At 40.3% G+C, this 22,267-nt stretch overlaps 1 long non-coding RNA gene across 1 annotated transcript in view; it reads left to right on the top strand.

Moving 5' to 3' along the window:
• The window catches only part of LOC138738812 (uncharacterized), a 37,948-nt gene extending 21,423 nt beyond the window's left edge, over positions 1 to 16,525 (top strand). The window contains exon 4 of the long non-coding RNA XR_011341786.1: positions 16,381 to 16,525. This is a non-coding gene — a long non-coding RNA (uncharacterized lncRNA). The remainder of the gene's footprint in view (positions 1 to 16,380) is intronic.
• Positions 16,526 to 22,267: the final 5,742 nt, after the last annotated feature.

Raw genomic sequence — 22,267 nt, 5'->3', positions numbered from 1 at the left:
CAGTATTAGGCTAGCAACATTTACCACTAAGATTAGTTCTGATTTTCCAATTATATACTTCCTCTAATAAATGATCTACAAGTTTCTATTGTTTAACACTTTCCTCAATTTTATTCAAGTCTGTGTCAAAGAAGTTGGTCATCTATGCAGAGATAATTTTTTTACAGTTGACAGCAGCCAACCAATGTGCTTCATCCAGGAGATTCCATTCCTTTTTCATTTCCTTTATGTGTGAAGAAAATGAGACTGGTTTCGGATATCAGATACTACATGTGATGAAGCAATAAAGGTAAGTTTTGGAGGATGTAGCCTTCCAGCTGGCTATCAGGAACACCAGTGAGACGGAGTCACATGTCCTACACATGTCAATGAAAGCAGCATGCTATGGCTGTCCAGCTCCACCAGGAAATTGAGAGGGTTGCTGAAGTTTGGTTGAATAACACAGATTACAACCATTACTCTCAGATGGAATACAAAGCATTCCAAGTATGATCTCGTCAAAGCTCGATGCAAGACTTCCTTACCTTTGTAATAAAGAGGTAAGTCTTCATTTGCTTGTGTGAACTGCTCAATAACATTCATCTCAATGAATCAACACATTCAATCTAACCACCTGAGTATCCTTCCCACCAAAATGAATAAGTTGCATTTTGCCAATGCCTTACTCTATTGTTTCCTTTGCGTTCGCTCCTTTAATATCCATGTAACTTCATAGATTTATTCCGTTTGACCTTCAATTTTCTCCCGAGCTCTGTATCATCTACATGTAGAAAAGAAAAGTGATTGTCATCTAATCTTTATCTTCAAATGTGTTTTTTTTTCCCTGAAGTTCAGTTAACAACTTGTATAGTTTATCAGATTACTTCCCTTTGGAAGGAATGAGAAAGTTTTTTTATGCGAGGGCTTCACAAGTTCAACATTCATTACTGAATTCCATATCCTTTAGGATTTTAAGAAGTGAAGGACAAGGGACCATGCACCTGTCTTTGCTGGTGAGCTGGTGGTAGAGACCATACATAGGTTCCTCAGCATCCAGATGTTGGAGGATGTTGCAGAGAAAAGTGTTTTATAATGAAATAACTTGGCCGAGGCACCAGGGAGTCACTTCAGAAGGAGTTTTTATTTACAAGCTATCTTGGAAAACAGTTCAACCAAAATACTGGGTCTGCTCTGCCTGAGCATGGACCAGCCAGTTTAATTTATACAAAGGTACAAACAATAGACACGTGACACACTGAAGCTCTGAGAGCGTCCACCATATAAGGGAGAAAGCAATTGGTTGATTCAAAAAGAAACAATTCAAATTCTGTGGCGGAATGCGGAGGGTATACTGTCTTATTCAGCAGCACAGACCTTGACGTACTGAGCGCCGTAGTAATGATTAATAGACTTAAAAGTGGCAGCACACAGGTTACTTTTAACTCTTGGTCACCCGCTGAAACTTTCTTTACTAATTTTTCTTCCACAAATCCCTCCTTGTAGATCAAAAGATCTACCCCTCATCTGTAATATGATTAAATAAAGTGTCTCTTTCTCCTCCTTTCCTTTCTACACGTTCCGTCACTTTCAACAACTTATACTGCACTCTTCTTTGAAATTTATATCCCATCTCTATTTCCTCTCGCAGCGTTTTCCCCACATATTCCAGATTCTAATTCCTTGTCCCACCTCGCTACTTATAGTTTTTATCTTATTTTGGAGTGCTTCAATATCAACCGAATTCAAAACTCCCAGACCCGTCCTGGCTCCCCCTAATACAGTCGCCAAAATATCCCTCTTCTTTAGGTCAGGGTCAGCCGGGGTAGCTCTCTGTACAGGTTCTCATTTCTTCTTGATCACCATATTTTATATGTATGGCAAGGTTCATTACTGCCGGGGATAGGACAGCGTTTTGGCAGGTGGAAAAGAGATGATGTATGTGTCCACCGCTCATATCTGTAGAAGGTCGAGACGGGGTGATGGGGGTAGGTGTGTGAGTTGTCTCTGCTTCAGGCCATATCATGGTTGCTGCACTTGGAGTCGGTGACGTTGCCACTGGGATGGTGGTCTCCTCATCAGAGGACCGGTAAAACCTATAGTGGTAACTGTGGTCAGCGCATCTATTACATTGTTCCATCCAACTAAAAAGATCACAAAATGCATACCTCCAATGCCACCACTTCTCCCATTAGGGTTCTGTCTATCTATCGAGGACTTGCGGTTTTAATAGCACAAAAGTTATGTTGATACCCTGGTTAGCGTAATAAAGAGGTTCCTTCCTGGTATCCCAGGCAAAAGCACAAACCATAAACCCTGGGTCCTCCCTCACCCATACAACTCTGCAAAACGCTGAGGCATAACCTAAACAGCCAGTATCAGAGTCCAGATCTTGATTCATAAAAAGTCTCGGTGCACTTGTACATCAACAAGTGTGCAGCTTCACACAATATCTGGGCATGTGCAAGGGAGCTCTCTTGCACCCAGACCTTGGCCACGTCTTCTGGCATGAGGGGCGGTCTAACACCGGTGGACATTGGTCGTCCCATCATTACCTCATGAGGCGTTAATTTGGTCTTTCTATTCACCTGATTTCATAATGTATACAATACTATTGGCAGTGCTTCCACCCAGGGCAAGTCAGTCTCACCACATGTTCACTCCAACATCCTCTTTGTTTCTCCATTTTTTCTCTCTACCATCCCAGAGGACTGGGGTTGGTAGGGCAAATGGAATTTCCAATCTATGCCAATTAGTTCAGTGAGTGCTTTCACGATCTTCCCTGCAAAATGAGTTCCTCTATCGCAATTTATCCCCCGAGGGATTCCATACCATGGAATGAGCTCCTTCATTAGTAACTTGGCCAAGGTGGATGCATCGTCACTCCTTATGGGAAACGCCTCTATCCACTGGGTGAACATGTCCACTATCACCAGGAGATACTTATATCCTTTACTTGGAGGCATGTGAGCAAAATCAATCAGGAGGTTTTCAAATGGGGCTTGGGTGGGAGGAAGTTGGTCGAACATGGCAGGTGATCTCCCTCATTTATTTTGTTGACAGATCAGGCAGTTCCTCACCTGTCTCTCGACTGTGGTGGAGATCCCCGGGGCAAATCAATTTTGCTTGATTTTATGCAGCATGCCGGCTTTCCCAAAGTGTGCTTGCCCATGTGCTAACTGCACTACGGGTCTAAATAAACTGCACGGGCATTCCACCCTCCCATCCTTGCTCTTCCATAGTCCTCCTGCTCTTCTGCACCCGTGCCTGTCCCTTGTTTGCTGTTCCTGTAGTGTTGCTCTATCCTGAGCTGTTTTAAGCTCTATTTCCTGAATCGCATGCAGCTACTCAGGGGTTTCTGCTTGATGGCCACCTGCTTAGCTATTGCGTCAGCCCGTTCATTTCCTTTTGACACGGGTCTTCCTGTCTGGTATGTGCTTGACACTTAATAATGGCTAGCTCCATCAGGAGTTGGATGGCCTCTAGCAGAATTCTTAACATTTCTGCATGTCTTATCTCTTTCCTGCTTGCAATAATAAACCCCCTATTCTTCCATATCTGTCCAAAATTGTTTGACACTCCAAACGCATACTATATTAGCCTTCTTTCGTTTTGACAGAAAACATGCCCTTGTTAATGCAAACAATTCGGCCATCTGAGCTGTCATCCCCTCCGGTAGAGCATAGGCTTCAACAGGCTTTTCACCATCTACTATAGCATACCCTGCAAGTAGGGTGTCATCTCTTGGTCGGTGAGAAGAGCCATCTACATACAGGGTGAGGTCGGCCAATATAGGTTCTGTCTTCAAATCCGGCCGGGGACTGATTACGAATTCTGTCAGAGCCAGACAATCATGGAATTCGCTTCCTTGGTCTTCCTCCTCTACCTCGGGTAGTTGGAGGGCCGGATTATAAGGACTCAATCTTTTATAAGTATAGTTGGAACATGAAAATAGCATTACCTTGTAACCCGTCCTCCGGGCTGCCGTAAAATGTTGAGTGGCCGTAGAGTTTAATAGTAGTATCACCGCATGGGGAGTCATGACAGTACAGGGCTGGTCCTGCACTATAGGCATTGACTTCTCCACTATCTCTGTGGTGGCCGCCACCGCCCTCAGGCAGGGTGGCATTCCTCTGACCACCGTAGGTAATTTAGTAGAATAATATGCAACTGGTCACTTTCCTCCTCCATGCTACTGGGTCAGGATGCCGTGGGCAAACCCATTTTTCTCAGCCACATAGAGCACAAAGGGCTTCTAGTAATCCAGGAGGCCTAAGGCCACTGCTGTTACCAATGCCTTTTTCAGGTCTTCAAAGGCAGCCCTCCTCTCTTCCGTCCACTTTATCTCTTCTGGTTCTTCCTTTGCAGTCGCTGCCCTTAGTATGGCATCCATTTCACAGTATTCGAGTATCCATTGCTGAAAGTATCCAACCATGCCTAGGAAACTGAGAACGTCTCTCTTTGTTTTCAGTTGTGATACCTGTCTTATAGTTGCTATTCTCTCTGGGCCTACTCTTCTCTCTCCCTCCTGTAAAATATACCCAATATATTTTACCTCCTTTTGGCAAAACTGCATCTTCGTCAAGTAGACACGATGACCCCTCTATGCGAGGAGGACGAGCAGAGCGAGGGTGTCTTGTAGGCAGGCTGTGTCATCGGGTGACGCTACTAGCAGGTCGTCCATATACTGTAAGAGGGAAGACCCTCCAGGTAAGTCGCATTTAGACAGGTCTCTTCAAACGCCTGCTGAATATATGGTGGGGCTTTCAGTGTAACCCTGGGGAAGTCTTGTCCAGGTAAACTGCTGTCCCTCATAAGTAAATGCGAACAGGTATTGGCTTTGAGGGTCGAGGGGTATGGAGAAAAAAAATGGAGCAGAGATCTATTACCGAGAATGTGGTGGCTCCAACCGGTATAGTGCATAGTATGGTGTTGATGTCCAGGACTAATGGGGCCATGGGTATTACAATGGAATTCATTGCCCGTAAATCTTGCACAAATTGCCATGTGCCTTTGTCGTTTTTGGTATGGGCAATATGAGTGCATTACAGGGGCTTCTTTTCCTTACCAGGACTCCTTGTTTTTCTAAATCCATTATGAATGATGCCCCACACCCTTTCCACAGCTTCGCGTGCTAGCTTATATTGCTTAATTGCTGGCAGAATGGCTTCCTTCTTCAGGGTCACTGAGTGAGGCACTCACATGGGTACTAGATTTAGCCCAGGTTTCTTGGGGTACTGCCACTAGGGCTGCGGGCCAGCAGTAAGTGATTTGTCTCTGTGGGCACGATTTCTCAAAGTGGACGTACGCTTCTATCTCCTCTAATTCTATACTTCCACTGTCTGGGGTGTGGAAAAGGACAGTTGTTTGATGATCTCCGTCCATCATGCACAGGTCAGCATAGCTTTCACCGGCCCTTTCTGCCCGATGGAGTGGATCCTTAAGCCAATCGTCTATGTCAATCAGTCCTTTTACCATTCTCCCTATTTCTTCTGGCTGATGGGGTTTTCGGATGGCTAACATAAGATAGGGGGTTGCGTCTGGCAAAAGGAAAGCCTCCCTCTGATGAGTGTTCAATTCTACCTCAAAGCCTATCCCTTCTGGCCCAAAAAAGTCTTTTCCCCACCAGTAGTTTATCCGTTTCTGGGATGTCCGGCCATGGGGAAACTGATTCTCCCAGCTTGACATACATTGCTGTGACATGCCAGTTCTGCACCACCATCACTATCTACATAAATGCTGCTAACCCTCCTAGGGGTGACTGGGGGATGGCCCATTATACTACGTCTACAAGCGCATGGAGGAGTCTCATTATGGAGGAGTCATGTGATGGAGTAGTGGCCGGTAGGAGAATGCCAGCCCTCTCCAGAAAAGAAGGAAAAAAGTAAATAAAAAGCAAAGCCACAGACACACAAACCACAACAAATAAAAAATAAAGGTTTGGAGGAAATGGCACCAAAAAAAGAAAAGACAAAAACAACGGGAAGAAAAGAAGAAGGAAAGACGCCAAAAGAGAAAGGTGAAGGACTTACCTGTATGAAGAAGCAGGGACCCGCCATGGAAAGAGGAGCCCACTCCCTGAGGTCAGTGGAAACCCCGAACGGTCACGACCCACCAAACGCAGGACTACAAGGATGGCTCACGGAACCAAACAGAGGTGCACAACTGTGCATGCATGAGGAATCGTGCATGTGCGATGCGCACGACAAAGACAACACCAACAGGAGGGGGGACCAGCTGTGGAGTGGAACTCCACAGCTTGAACAGCTGAGTAAGACCCGACAGCAGGGCTCCCAGCGGGAAGATATAGAAAATAACGGGAACGGGAGGGAGGAGAATGAAAAAAGGAAATCAGAGACACAGCAGATGACCAGCCCAGGAGAAGAGGACCAACATCAAGACCATTAAAAAAAAATATCCAGCAAACTGAGATAAACAGCCAAACAAGAAAGTCAGAAGAGACACAGATACAAGGAAGAGAGGTAGAGGACACAGGTCCTGGAGTGGACACAGGGGAAGAGGAGGGAGAGCATCAAACTCTGAACAGAGAAATGTAAGATGAAGGGAATGGACAGTACATGGATAAAAAAAAATTTCAAGAATATATGGAAGCATTAAAAGAATGGCTGACATGAGAATTTAGTGAAATAAAAAAGAATAAAAGATACAGAAGAAAAAGTGAGTAGATTAGAGAGGGTCATGACAGAAATAGGGAAAAGAGTAGACAAGGTGGAAGAACGAGAAACAGCCGTAGAAATGGAAGTGGACGACTTAAAAAGGAAATTGGAAGAATTTGATTAAAAAGTTAAAGAAACACGGGAGTTGTTAGCTCAAAGATGGATATAATGGAAAACTATATTAGGAGAAGCAATATAAAGATAGTGCACCTTAAGGAAGATGAAGAAGGCAAAGATATGAAAGAATTTATAAAAGAATGGATCCCCAGGATCCTAGGAATGCCAGAAATACAGGAAGGAATGGAAATAGAAAGGGCACACAGAACATTAGCCCCAAAACCACAGCCACAACAAAAACCAAGATCCATTCTAGTAAAATTCCTGAGATATACGACAAGAGAAAATATATTGGAGAAGGCAATGAAAAAAATGAGAGAAGACAAAAAGCCACTGGAATACAAAGGTCAAAAAATTTTCTTCTACCCAGACGTATGTTTTGAGCACCTGAAGAAGAGGAAGGTGTTTAATGCAGCAAAATCGATCCTATGGAAGAAAGGATATAAATATATGTTAAGATATCCAGCGGTACTTAAAATAGTTATCCCGGGGCAGCAAAGCAGACTGTTCTCGTATCCGGAGAAAGCACGAGAATTTGCAGAATGCCTGCAAAACAGACAGAGAGATGAAGAGATGTAACAAGAATAAGAATGACGACAAACTTCATATAAAAAGAAAAATAATATATAAGTAAGAACTAAGAAGGGGAAGAAAGGGAAGAAAGGAAGTAAGGGGGGAATTACGAGGGTGAGCTTTGTTATATGTGAAGATAAATGTCTCTTCTGGAGGGGGCTGGGTGGGAGAGAATAACAGTCACAGCGAAATCAGTTGACGTTTGCGAGCGGGTTTACAATCCAAATGGAGAGGAGAGATGTGGTTGCCCGGCAAGGGACAAGGGGCAACACAAAGAGGGGGGGACATTTGGGGTTAAGGGAATTTTAGATGTTGGAATAGTGGAAATATTTTATGTTTTAGAAGTGTTGTCTTACAGTGTGTTCAAAAAAAGAAAACAGAAATGGATAAGGAGGAAAGGTGGTGATGAGGAAGAAGAAATGAGAGGTAAACAAAGTATGAAATAGCCATGTTGAGCTATATGACTATAAATATTAATGAAATTCATAACCAAATCAAAAGGAAGAGGCTGTTAAATTTACTGAAGAAAGAAAAAATTGACATAGCATTCATGCAAGAAACACATCTAACTGAAGTGGAACACAAGAAATTAAGGAGAGACTGGGTAGGCCACGTAACGGCAGCATCATATAATTCAAAAGCCAGAGGAGTAGCCATATTAATCAATAAAAATATACGAATCAAAATAGAAGAGGAAATAATAGATCCAGCAGGGAGCTATGTAATGATAAAGTGTCAGATATATTCAGAATTTTGGAATTTGCTCAATGTATATGCACCTAATGAAGAGGATCAAAAATTTATGCAAGATATATTTTTGAAGATTGCTGATACGCAGGGGAATATACTGATAGGAGGGGACTTTAACCTTAATTTGGACTCAAAGATAGATAAAACTGGAAAAAAGACTAGCAGAAAGAACAAAGTAACCAAATTTATGGTTAAATCGATGCAGGAAATGCAACTTTTGGATATATGGAGCAGACAACACCCAAAGGAGAAGGAATACTCATATTATTCGAGTAGACATAAAACATACTGAAGGATAGACCTGTTCCTGTTATCAGCCCACATCCAAGGGAGAGGTAGGAAAACAGAATATAAAGCTAGATTGTTATTGGATCACTCACCCCTGTTGTTAGCAATAGAGCTGGAGGACATCCCACCGAGAACGTATAGATGGAGTTTAAACTCCATGCTACTTAAAAGACAGTATTTTAGAGAATTCATTGAGCGACAAATTAAAATGTACTTTGAAATAAATACAGAATCAGTGAAAGATAAGTTTATACCATGGGATGCAATGAAAGCCTTCATCAGAGGGCAGATAATAAGTTATGTAACTAAGATGAAGAAAGACTACAATTGGGAAATAGAACAGATGGAAAAGGAAAATAGCAAGTACAGAAAAATGAGAGCAATAAGGGAAGATACAACAAAAAGAAGAGAAATGGTGTACAAAAAAATAAAATACGAAACACTACAAACATACAAGGTGGAGAAGAACATAATGAAGACAAAACAGAAGTATTATGAGCTAGGAGAAAAAATGCACAAAATACTAGCTTGGCAGCTTAAGACAGAACAAACTAAAAGAACGGTATTGGCATCAAGGAGAATGGATAAACAAATTACATATAGCCCAACGGAGATCAATGAAAACTTCAAGGAATTCTACGAGTAACTATATAAAATTGAGAATGAAGGGAAAGAAGACAAAATAGATGAGTTTCTAGCAAAAATTGAACTACCAAAATTACAAGAGGAGCAAAATAAATTAATAAAACCATTTGCAATAGAGGAAATACAGGATATATTAAAAAAAACTACCGAACAATAAAAAGCCGGGAGAGGATGGACACCCAATAGAATTCTATAAAACATTTAAAGACTTATTAATTCCTCCTCTTCTGGAAGTAATGAACCAGACTGAAGAAACACAAAATATGTGAGATTCATGCAAAACAGCAATAATTACAGTAATACCAAAGACAGGGAAAAATCCACTAACACCAGCATCGTATAGACGAATATCTCTACTTAACACAGATTATAAGATAATAGCTAAACTATTAGAAAGCAGATTGGCTGACTGTGTACCAAAAATAGTAAAACTAGATCAAACTGGATTTATTAAGAAAAAATGAACAACGGACAATATCTGTAAGTTCATTAACTTAATCCATGCAGTACAAGGAAACATGACGGCAACAGTGGCGGTTGACTTAGACACAGAGAAAGCCTTTGACAGAGTAGAATGGAATTATTTATTCAAAGTACTACAGAGGTTTAACCTACCAGAGAAATATATTAATTGGATTAAAGCATTATATAAGGGACCATTGGCGAAGGTGACACTAAATGGATATATATCAAACTAATTTAAATTAAGCAGATCAACTAGGCGGGGATGTCCACTATCTCCCTCACTGTTCGCGTTAACTATAGAACCACTGGCAGAACTGATAAGAACAGAAAATAAAATAAGAGGTATAAAAATAAAAGAGAAGGAATATAAAATCAGTCTATTTGCAGATTATGTCATAGTATACTTAATAGAACCAGAAATATCAATAAAAGAATTACATAAGAAATTGAAGGAATATGGAGAAGTATCGGGGTACAAGATCAATGCAAATAAAAGTGAAGCAATGGCAATGAATAATGCGGATTTCACAAAGTTTAAGAAAGAATCACCATTTAGATGGCAAACACAAGCAATCCGATACGTAGGTATTAGATTAGATAATAATCTAGGCCATCTATACAAAACCAGATTGGACCAGATTAGAGCTAGATAAAATAGGGGAGAAGGTACCTGAATATATACTATATAAGTGTGAGGAAAAGCTGGTGCAACATAGGAATTCACCAGTACTGCACCATCTGCTCAACATTTGGAAGAAGATTCACGTAGAAAGGAAAAAAAACAAATTATCAACTACCAAAACTAATATTGACGCAAAATCAACTAATCCCTTTCACAATAGATAACCTTTCCTTTAGAGAATGGGAGAGAAAAGGGATCAAAAGAATAGAAAATTGTTCTTTGGGAAATAAGTTATTTATCTTTTGAACAAATGAAGGAAAAATATGGTATAATTCACGGTACAATGTTTGCATACCACCAACGGAAAACCTACTTGAAGGACAAATTGGGAAGCAGGCTGAGGTTACCAGAAGGAAGAAATTTTGAACATGTGATTACAGACACAATGATAATCAAAAGATTTATAACAAACATGTACATCAAACTGCAAGAGAAAGAGAATGAGGAAACAATCTGTAAACCTAAACAAAAATGGGAACAAGATCTAAACATAAAGATAAAAGAATGTAACATGGGAAAAGCTATGCTCCAGAACTATGAGAAATACAATAAACATGAGGTTATGCATGATACAATATAATTGCTTACACAGGCTATACACCATGCCCCAAAAGTTAAATAAATGGGACCCAACAGTATCAGACAAATGTTTTCGCTGTAAGAAGGAAACGGGAACAACAGTACATGCAATTTGGGCATGTGAGAAAGTGGAAAATTTTGGTAAGATCTAAACCAGGTATTAAATAAAAACACAAAAAGTAACATACCAAAAAATCCAGAGATCTTTCTTCTAAGTAATACAAGAAGTAAAGAACTTGGACTCGATTTGGATGGAGCACAAAAAAGATTTATTATGATAGCCTTAGCTGTAGCAAAAAAATGTATTATGTCAACCTGGAAATTAGAAGATAGCCTGAGAATACAACAATGGTACATAGAAATGAATAAATGTATTCCATTGGAAAAAATAACATATAATTTAAGAAATAACATCACAGTATTCAAACAAATTTGGGAACCGTACATGGAACACAATAGAGAAGTCCTACTGCGGACCTCCACCGCCTAAACTAACAGAAGGAGAAGAAGACGAAATGAACTGACCCAGTATGTAAAAGTAGAAGACACAAATTTCTTGTTTATTTTCATTGTGTGATGACATTTTTTAATGGGTTTGATGTATTGTATATGTTAAACGTTGAGTGAGTGGGGAGGGGGGTGAAGGAGGGAGGGAAGGGAGGGGGGAAAGGGGAGAAAAAGACACTGTATATATTCAAGAGGGAAATGTTTGTGTGTATTTTGGTCAGTATGGTTCATAGTGTAAAAAATAAAAAAAAAATGTTTTTAAAAAAGAGGAATCTCATTATGCGGACTGTGGAATCTTGACTCAGCCACCAGCCAAAAAGTGTGGAACTTTGGGAGGCGTCTTGTGATGCAGACAACACAATGTGCATCAAACGGTACCCTTTGTCAGCAGGCAGCTGCATAAACATCCCATCCCGGGTACAGTAGAGAGTTGCATTCAATTTGCAGACGGCTTGACGCCCTAGAATAGGTATTGGGGTCATGGGTGAAATAATAATGGCGTCGTCAATTTCACGGCCTTCCACAAAATGTAGAGTAGTTTGGGAGAGGGAATCCGTCATCAGAATACCGGACTCTCTGATGCTGTTTATGGTTTGTTGACCCGTGGAAGGTGGCACAGATGACATGGTGGCTCCGGTATCCACCAGCATATAATCCTCCTTGTTACTCATTCTAACTTTAAGCATGGGTTGTGCCATCTCGTCGGAAGACAGCTGGATCAGGGGGACCTGTACCACCATTCCTTCCGGGCCCCCCTATGGGTTAGGCTGCTGGAAAGTAAAACAGGGCTGCTGCCCGTTTCCAGCTCCCACAAAAGGGTTGCCTTCATATTGCATTTGCTCACCCCTCCCTTGGCTACCACCGTTTGGCCAGGGTCTCTTCTGTGCACTGGTCCAGCAGTCCCTTGCCCAGTGTCCTATCTTTCCACAGTCCATACATTGGTCCTGTGATATTGTCCCATATCCTTCCTGAACCAGGTGGGTTATTTTTCTTATTCGATCTGGCCTGGACATAAAATTGTCCTGTCCTTTTCTCTTTCTGGGGAAATAGGCCCTTCCTATCCTTGTTGGCTAGCGAAGTAACAGTGTCCTGCCATCCCTAGGCTAGCCATTGGAGCTGCCTCATTTTATAACTTTTTGCATTTTGGGATAACATACAATTTAACAGGGTCTGGATGACCATGGCCAAGGTCTCGGGTCCATCTATTGGCACCCCTACATTTTCTTCCGATGTATTTTTAAATTGGTCTAAATATCTAACATATTTTCTCCATCTTTCTGCAAGCAGGCAGTTACAACTCGCATATCTGCTTTCTTCCAGGTGCTCTACTTGATCGCATTCTTTCCCCTATGTTCTAACCAATGCTCCATGGATTCATTCCCTTCTCTAACAAGGTTGTCATTTCCCCTCCAGTCCCCTTGTTCCCCAGCAGGGACATGGAAGGAGTCCCTTACTGCCTGCCAGTGGGACCCATAGGCAGCTTGTAATGACATCTGGACATCACCAGGGAGGGGATGATAAAGGGCATAAGTTTGTTGTAACCAGTGGTGGAATGTGACAGGTTTCTTTATGGAATGGGGGACCAAGCTGATCATATCCCTGGCCTCAGCAGGTGTCCAGGATTTCAAGATGGGGGTATTTACCACCATTACACGGGGCATTTGGGCCATGGAATCTGGATTGGGGCAGACTCAAAATACAAGAGTGGGGGTGGGGTTTTTGCCTATTTCTTATCGGAAGAGAATCCTCCTGTTTTACTTTAGATTTTTTATGCCTTGCAGCCACCTCTTTCCATTTCTTTTTTTTTAAGATTTTTATTTTTCACACTATGAACCATATTAACCAAAATACACACAAACATTTCCCTCTTGAATATACAGTGTCATTTTCTCCCCTTTTTCCCCCTCCCTTCCCTCCCTCCTTCCCACCCCCTCCCTACCCACTAAATGTTCAACATATACAATACAATAAACCCATTAAACAATGTCTTCACACAATGAAAATAAACAAGAAAATTGTGTCATCTACTTTTACATACTGGGTCAGTTCATTTTGTTTTCTTCTCTTTCTATCATTTTCTCATTTTACGGGGTGGAGGTCTGCGGTAAGCCTTCTCTGTTGTGTTCCATTTACGGTTCCCAAATTTGTTTGAATACTGTGACTTTACTTTTTTTAATTATATGTTATTTTTACCAATGGAATGCATTTATTAATTTCTATGTACCATTGCTGTACTCTCAGGCTCTCTTCTGATTTCCAGGTTGACATAATACATTTTTTTGCTACAGCTAAGGCTATCATAATAAATCTTTTTTGTACTTCATCCAGTTTGAGGCCTAATTTTTTACTTCTTATATTACTTAGAAGAAAGATCTCTGGATTTTTTGGCATGTTGCTTTTTGTGTTTTTATTTCATACCTGATTTAGATCTTCCCAAAACTTTTCCACTTTCTCACATGCCCAAATTGCATGTCCTGTTGTTCCCATTTCCTTCTTACAGTGAAAACATCTGTCTGATACTGTTGGGTCCCATTTATTTAACTTTTGGGGCATGATATACAAGGCCCTGTGTAACCAATTATATTGTATCACGTGTAACTTCGTGTTTATTGTATTTCTCATAGTTCCAGATGTTTAGATCTTGTTCCCACTTTTGTTTGGGTTTACAGCTTATTTCCTCGTTCTCTTTCTCTTGCAGCTTGATGTACATGTTTGTTATAAATCTTTTAATTATCATTGTGTCTGTAATCACATATTCAAAGCTGACTCTTTCCATTTCTTGAAACAATTTCTAAAGTACTTTAGATCCCAAGTAGGTCCCCAGAACCTCCCTCCGTATCTACCTCAGCATCACTAATCAATTGAAGGTCAAAGGTTCCTCCATATGACCATCTACCCTTATGCCACCCATACAGGTCGTCATTGAATCGGATTACATAGTCCCCACCCTGTTTCTCTTATTACGATGTCCGCCGAAGAGCCTGAAGGCTGCAGCGGATCTCCTACCAAGTGCTGTCGTTTAATCAGCTGGCGGGCTCTTTTCTTGGTGGATCGGCTCAATGTCACGGACGATTTTCATTCCTTTTTACTGGGAGCAGATTTTTCCACTCGACCGGAATTGGCTGGTTTACCATTCCTGTTTCCCATGTTTCTCAGTGGGTCTAATCTGGAAAGGAAGATGTTACAAGAAAAAATACACAGACACATCACAAACACACTTACTCTAGATCCCTATACAAAAGAGTGCACACCAGTCCTCCTTCGGTCCGCGTTCTCACTCCCTGGGTAAACTCTTATTTTTCTCTTAATTTTTCCCCATTCTTCCCAATTTAGATCGAGAGTCTCATCACTCTCCTTCTAAGTGAGCCTGCCTTACCCCCTTTCAGCTGGGATCTTGGCTAGGGCCATCGCCCGCTCATCTCCGCAGGACTCCTTCCTTGAGTCCCCGGGTTCATGGATCCTATTAAAAAGGGACCCTGCTCGGAGCGCCAGATTCTGTTGCGGAGATGTGTTTTATAGCAAAATAACTCAGCTGAGGCACCAGGGAGTCGCTTCAGAAGGAGTTTTTATTTACAAGACATCTTGGAGAACAGTCCCACCAAAATACTGGGGCTGTTCTGCCTGAGCACGGACCAGCCGGTTTAATTTATACAAAGGTACAAACAATAGACACATGACACACGGAAGCTCTGAGAGTGTCCACCATATAAGAGAGAAAGCAATTGTCATTGGTTGATTCAAAAATAAACAATTCAAAGTCTGTGGTGGAATGCAGAGGGTCTACTGTCTTATTCAACAGCACATAGCTTAATGTACGAAGCAAGCAACCTTGTAATGATTAATAGACTTAAAAGTGGCAGCACAGGTTACTTTTAACATTTTGTCACCCACTATAACTTCCTTTACTAATTTTTTTCTTCCACAGAGGATCTCTTCAGGGTCCAGCCCACCAAGGCACACCAACACCTGCAATTTCTGAGGAATCTGGGGAGATTTAGCATTTGGTTTAATACTGTATCAAACTTTAAATGATGTACCTACTTGTTGCATCAAGGCTTCATTTGGAAAGGTGAATGCCATAGGAAGTGAAACACCTAGCCACGTCTATCACAAGTATTAACCTCCCATCCACTGAAGACATCGGCGTGAGGCCCTGCCTCAATAATGCAGCCAACATCATGAAGGATCCCCATCACCCCGGTGTGAAACAAGACATTCTACAGATGCTGTGATTGTAGTAAATATGCAAAAGTGCTGGAGAAACTCAGTCGGTCCCTCAGTGGCCATAAGAGGCAAATGTATATTATTAATGTTTCAGGCCTAAGCCCTTTGTCAAGGAATGGCAAATGGATCAAGCCTGAAACATTGGTTATATATCTTTGCTTCCTATGGATGTTTTGGGATCTGCTGAGTTTCTACAGAACTTTTATGAATTTATCCATCTCTCTCTCATGCTTTGTTCTCACTGCTACCTTCAGGCCAAAGGTATAGAAGCCTAAGGTCCGGCACCTCTGGGTTTGAACAATATGTTTCCAATTGCTATCTCCTCATTCTATGCAAACAATAACACTACTCCAAGACCAAACATCTGTGTGCACAATTATAACATAACTTTATTACACTAACTGAAACTATGAATACTTACCCTTTGACACTTATCTTTTTATTCTCTCTTGTGGGATATTTGAATGTATACTTTCTGTTTGCGCATTTTACGTACTTTTGTAACTGAGGGAAACAAAAGAAAAATAATTGTGCTTATATTCATGAAAATAAACTCATTAATTATTGATTTTGTCTATTTTTTTCTGGTTTACCTCTGTAAAAATATTTGTTGTATAAAAGGTCTGGAAGATCTGGAATTAACTCATGGACTTATTTCTTCACCCCTCCACCACCCTCTCCAACCCAGTAAAAATTCAGCCCTTATGGTAAATCGTTGACAACAATTTAGATATTTGATGCACTCCCTTTTGAGATGAATGGAACAATTTTACTCTGGAAATTAGAATTATCATAAGATGAAGCTCTAAAAATATAATTAGTTTAGATTGTGTGATCACTAACCAACCTTGAAATACATTGTTGCTGTGATTAATATTTCTGTTCCTTTGACCTCAGTATCAGCTCCAGAGGATCCCTGGCACACAGTAACTACAGACTGATCTATCAATCAGAATGAGAAATTTTAACTGAGAGCTGAATAATGTTTCTTTGACATTTTGAAACATTTTGTTAATTGCAAAATAAAGATTCAGCTGACATGGAAACTGAAGTGTAATAAAATATATGAAATATTTATCTGAGGGAATTACAAAATAAAATTCATTTTAAGACCACAAATTTGAAATATGGTATCTATGGCTTACTTGATAAATTAATAAACAAATCGTGCTTCAAGTGACATTGCATAGAATTTCAAAAAAAAAAAGCACTTCATAAAAATCCTCAATTTTTATCAAATTGGAATGAAAAACAGTCCAACATGTTGAATCTGAGCTGAACCATTGGGAGCAACTTCAGAACAAATACACCTTTTATTTCAACTTGCACAATTTCTGACATAATATTTAGTGGCACGTGTTAAATGACACATCACACCTTATTCCCCTATTTAAAACATGTAACTTGCAACATCAAAAAAAAACTTCTGGCTACAACACTTCCTAAATTCTCATTGACTAGGTGCAGTGAAATCTTTTCCTCTTTTGGTTTTCTAATAATGGCTCATCTCTCACAATAAAACAAGAGCAAATTTCTTCTCTTTTTCAATGTTTATAAGCTTTATAAATTTGAGGAATATGTTTAACCTCTCTTCTAACATAGACATGGATGTTGTGGAAACTAAAAACCTCCCTCAATCTGTTCAATAATACCATTCAGCTCTTGCTTACCTTCCTTTCCTCTTCACGTCTACTGAATCTCTTTTTTTCTAAATACACAACTATGTTTGAAGGTGTGTTTTAAAGTTGAACTTGTCAAATTTCCAATTTGGCATCCCAGTTTAGGAAGATATTTTCTTATAACCACCACACCACAACCACTCCCACATTCTTGCCATTCTCTGCTAATTATAAAACCTGAATCATATTCCTTTATATTTTATCATTTTCCCCATTCTCAGTGTACCTCTTACCCTTAAGGTAATATATCTCTCAATTTTAAAACATGGCTTACAGCAGGCATTTCTACTAAACAGCATTAAACAATTGCCTACATCCACCATTTATAAAGTCAAATATCCTAACTCAGGAGAACTTGAGCAAATAGCTTCAAATCATTTACACACTTCCCCATATAATCCAGCAGAACTGCACAAATTGCAACTCTATCACATGTTTGATTCTGACCTACTGTGTCTCTAAGTGGATTGTGCATGTTTTTCATGTAACCACATGGGTTTCCTGAAGTTTTCTGGTATCCTCCCACCCCACAAAGATATGCGAGTTAGTTGGTGAATATTCCGCTGTAAAATAAAACCTTCTGAAGGTTGCTAGTAGGGAAATCAATGGGGAGTTGATGGGCATGTCAGAAAGAGAATAGTTTACAGAGAAATACATGCAGTTGAAGTGCTGGCAAAAAATTTGACGGATGGGATGGCCTCAATCAATTTCATAAGGAAACAAGACAATGTAGAGCTACATGTCAGCTTGAATATTTTACAGAAATTAATAATAGAATTTGAATTAATAATAGAAGAATTCTTGGTCACTATATTTTTTTCTCTGTAAAATAATATGCGCATTATATTAAATGGGAAACATGCCTGCAGGTTGGTTGGCTGATATTTGAATCTCATTTGAACACAAGCAAGTCAAAATTAAAAATCTATCCTGACATTGCATAGACAAAGCTCATTTTGTTTTTTTTTGCTATCATAACTGTGCCATAAATTGTGACATTTGTTCAAATTTATATTTAAATTACTGCAAACAACCACCCTGGAGAGAGAATAAAAGATAATTCCTTGATTTAAAAACACCACCATGATCATTCTGATATCTTGTGATGTCCATATTAATGGAATTTCACTTTGTAAATGTTAGTGTGGAATCAGTGGCTGTTCAAAGTGACTTATTAATTGATGATTATAATCTCTTTGTATTGTATCAATGCTGATTGTCTGCAATTTGTGAAGTAAGATTGAGAATAATTTCCAATTTGTCCTTGCATTCACTTTACCATGTGTAGGCTGTAGCTCAGTGGATATTAGTGCTGCCTCTCGTTCAGAAAGTTGTGAGTTCAAGTCTCACAGCAAAGACTTGAGCATAAAATCAAGACTGGATCTTGAATACCGCAGTGAGACTTGAACTCACAACTTTCTGAACTTTCACAACATTATGATGGGATGAGGCAGGAATGAGGGAGAATAAATTAGGAACAGGTGTTTTCTTTGGAGAAAGCACAGAAGTAATGTGGTGGATGTTTAGGGATCACTTGTACAGGGTTCTGGATAGGTTTGTCCACTGAGATAGTAGGAAAAGGGAACTGTGGTTGACAAAGCAAGTGAGGCACTTAATTAAGAGGAAGGAGGAAGCATGTGTTAGATTTAGGAAGCAGGAAACAGGAATGGCTTCTGAGAATTATATGGTAGGCAGGAAGAAACTTAAGAAAGGACAGGAGAACTAGAAAGGGGCATGAGAAAGCCGTGGCAAGTAGGATTAAGAAGAACCCAAAGGTGTTCTAACCCTACATGAAAGCGAAGGTAAGGCTGCTTAAGGGTAAAGAGGCAACATGTGCCTGGAGGCAAAGGAGGTTGGGAGGTTCTAAATGAATACTTTGTTTCAGTATTCATCAGAGAAAAGGACATTTGTCAAGGTCACGTCAGAAAAGAACAAGCTTGTAAGATAGACCATATTGAGATTAAGAAAGAGTAAGTGTTGGATCTTCTTAGACGAGATATATCCCAGGTTGCTGGGGCATTACCAATTATCTTTGCATTCTCCTTGGCCTCAGGAGAGGTGGTGGAGAATTGGAGAATGACAAATGTGGTTCCTTTGTTTAAAAAATGGTAATAGGGAGAATCCTCGGAATTACAGACCAATGAGTCTTATATCAGTGGCGGGGACACTAATGGAGTTGATTCTTAAGGACAGGATTTCTAAGCATTTAGAAAAGTACAGTCTTCTCAGGAATAGTCAGCCTTGCATTGTAGGGGAAGGTCATGCCTCATGAGGCTAATTGAGTTTTTTGAGGAGATAATTTTAAAAATTGATGAAGGTAGGGTGGTAGATGTTGTATATATGGATTTTAATAAGGCATTTGACAAGGTCCCCCACAGGAAACTTGATCATGAAAATATCATCCATGGAAACTTAGCTCTGTGTTTTCAGAGTTTGTTTGCCTATAGAAAGCAGAGAATAGTAGTAGATGTTCTGCCTGGAGTGACCAATGGAGTTGCACAGGGATCTGTTCTGGGATCCCCTGCTCTTTTTAATTTTTATAAATTACCTCGATGAAGAAGTAGAAGGATGGGTCAGTAAGTTTGTGGATGATATGAAGGTTGGAGGTGTTATGGATGGTGTTGAATGTTGTCATAGGTTACAACAGGATATCGATAAGGTGTAGAGTTGGGAGGATAAATTATCTTTGCATAGAAGAGTTCAATCAAGATAAGTGTAAGGTGATGCATTTTGGAACCTCAAAGTTGAAGGCAGAGTCAGAGTTAACTGTATGATACTTAACAGTGTGGATGAACAGAGGGGCCTTGGTGTTCAAATCCATACATCTTTCAAGGTTGCCACACAGTTTGATAGGGTAGTTAAGAAAACCTTTGGTATGTGGACCTTCATCATTCAGGGATTGAGTTCAGGAGTTATGAGGTAATGTTGCAGCTCGGTAAATCTCTGGTGAGACTGCACTTAGAAAATTGTGTTCAGTTCTGGGACCTCATTACAGGAAGGATATGGAAACTAATGGCAAGGATGCTGGGAAAGGGTGGTTAGGAGATTTACCAGGGTATCACCTGGATTGGAAAATAAGTCTTATGAGGCAAAGTTAGCTGACTTGGGACTTTTCTCTTTGGAGCAAAGAAGGATGAGTGGAAACTTAATAGAGATCTTCAAGATTATGAGAGGCATGGATAGGTTGGACAGCCAGCACCTTTCTCCCAGGGCAGAAATAGCAAACACCAGAGGATATGTGTACAAAGTAAAGGGAATGAAATTTAGGAGAGACATCAGAGGTAAGTTATTTACACAGAGAGATTAAGGTGCTGGAATGCATTGCCAGAGGGGTTGTAGAGGATGGAATAATAAGGCTATTTGAAGGACTCTTAGGCAGGCATGTGCAAGAAAGAAAAATAGAGGGTTATGAAGTAGGGAGGGGGTTTGTTTGGCAAGTATATACCCAATATCCACTGGCCACCATGACAGAGGTGCACCAAAGAAAAGGTACAAGGACTGCCTAAAGAAATCTCTTGGTGCCTGCCAAATTGACCACCGCCAGTGGGCTGATAACGCCTCAAACCGTGCATCTTGGTGCCTCACAGTTTGGCGGGCAGCAACCTCCTTTGAAGAAGACCGCAGAGCCCACCTCACTGACAAAAGGCAAAGGAGGAAAAACCCAACACCCAACCCCAACCAACCAATTTTCCCCTGCAACCGCTGCAACCGTGTCTGCCTGTCCCACATCGGACTTGTCAGCCACAAACGAGCCTGCAGCTGACGTGGACTTTTTACCCCCTCCATAAATCTTCGTCCGCGAAGCCAAGCCAAAGAAAAAAATATACCCAATATAGGTTGGCACATCATTGTGGGCCAAAGGGCCCGTACTGTGCTGTAATGTTCTATGTTTTCATTTGCCACAAACATTTATGGAAATTCTGAACTCAAGAGCAGCAATGCCAATACCTAATATATCATGAGGTAATTTTCATTGTATTTTGGAGTGTATATCTTCCCTTGTCCAACTAACTAGCAAAAAGAACAATGGGGATAAGGGAGATAAGGGAATGGTGCTGGAAAATGGAAAAGATCCTGGCCTCAGTGCTGAATGTATTAAATTAGCAGGAGGTCAGAGGCACCAGCAATACCTTCTCTCATTTGCTGCTGCAATGCAGCCGTTGAAGTCAGAGATAAACTGGTCCTTGAAGATCACCTGGGCAACACTTCACTATGGAACCATTGCCAAACATCTTAAATCAAAATGTATTGTGGAGCATTTCCTAGTTTAAAATGGCAAGTATTTCTTATTTCCCGCAATGTCTGTGAATCCTGAAAATCTAATATTAAAATATAGACTGTGTTGGGCTTTCCCTCGTTATCTCACTTAACCCTTTATTTTTGTGGGATTTACAGACCAGGGTTACATTTCTAATTCAACAACACACTTTATCAACATTTCCAATTTCACAATACAAACCAAATAGTTAAACAGTTTGACTGAAATTTACAACTACCCATTGATTTATTATCCTATGTTGAATGTATGGTCTGGATCAAGGTAACTAATTTTGTTCTTCCGCTCCGACTCCCAAAATAGCAGATGTCGTCCTCTTCCTTATCACTTGGCCTACATCATATGATTACCAAATTTGGCAATAAGGTCTCCTTCACTGATGTAACTGCCCATACACTGCTGAGGAGAAGGGACCTGGAACTCAATCTATAAAAATGCTTTCTCCCTTGTCTCATTGCCATTTATAAATCAATTTCAGATAACCCCAGTCCTCTTTTCAGATAGCAAATAAAATTAATAATTTCATTTGTGTCCTTGACTAAAGATATTTTATGGTACTCAGAAGAATCTAGATTCAGATTCCCCCCTCCCTCATTTATTTTCTGGTTTGATCTTTGCAAATGTTATATTAGAGCCTGCAAATATTACATTAGAGCCACAGAGTGATAGAATTTTAGTGTATGGAAACAGGCCCCTCAGTCCGAGTTCTAGTTTAAGTTTATTGTCACATTATACCTGGTGCATTGAGAAAGAAGGATTCTTTGTGAGCAGTGTAGCAAGCCAACTCTATTGTGCATACAGTGGTACAGAGTAGAAGGGAAAGACCTCA

Source organism: Narcine bancroftii, chromosome 1 (genome assembly GCF_036971445.1).
Source record: "Narcine bancroftii isolate sNarBan1 chromosome 1, sNarBan1.hap1, whole genome shotgun sequence".
Classification (NCBI taxonomy): Eukaryota; Metazoa; Chordata; class Chondrichthyes; order Torpediniformes; family Narcinidae; genus Narcine; species Narcine bancroftii.
The sequence above is the reverse complement of the archived record's forward strand: the minus strand, read 5'-3'. Positions and strand labels throughout refer to the sequence as shown.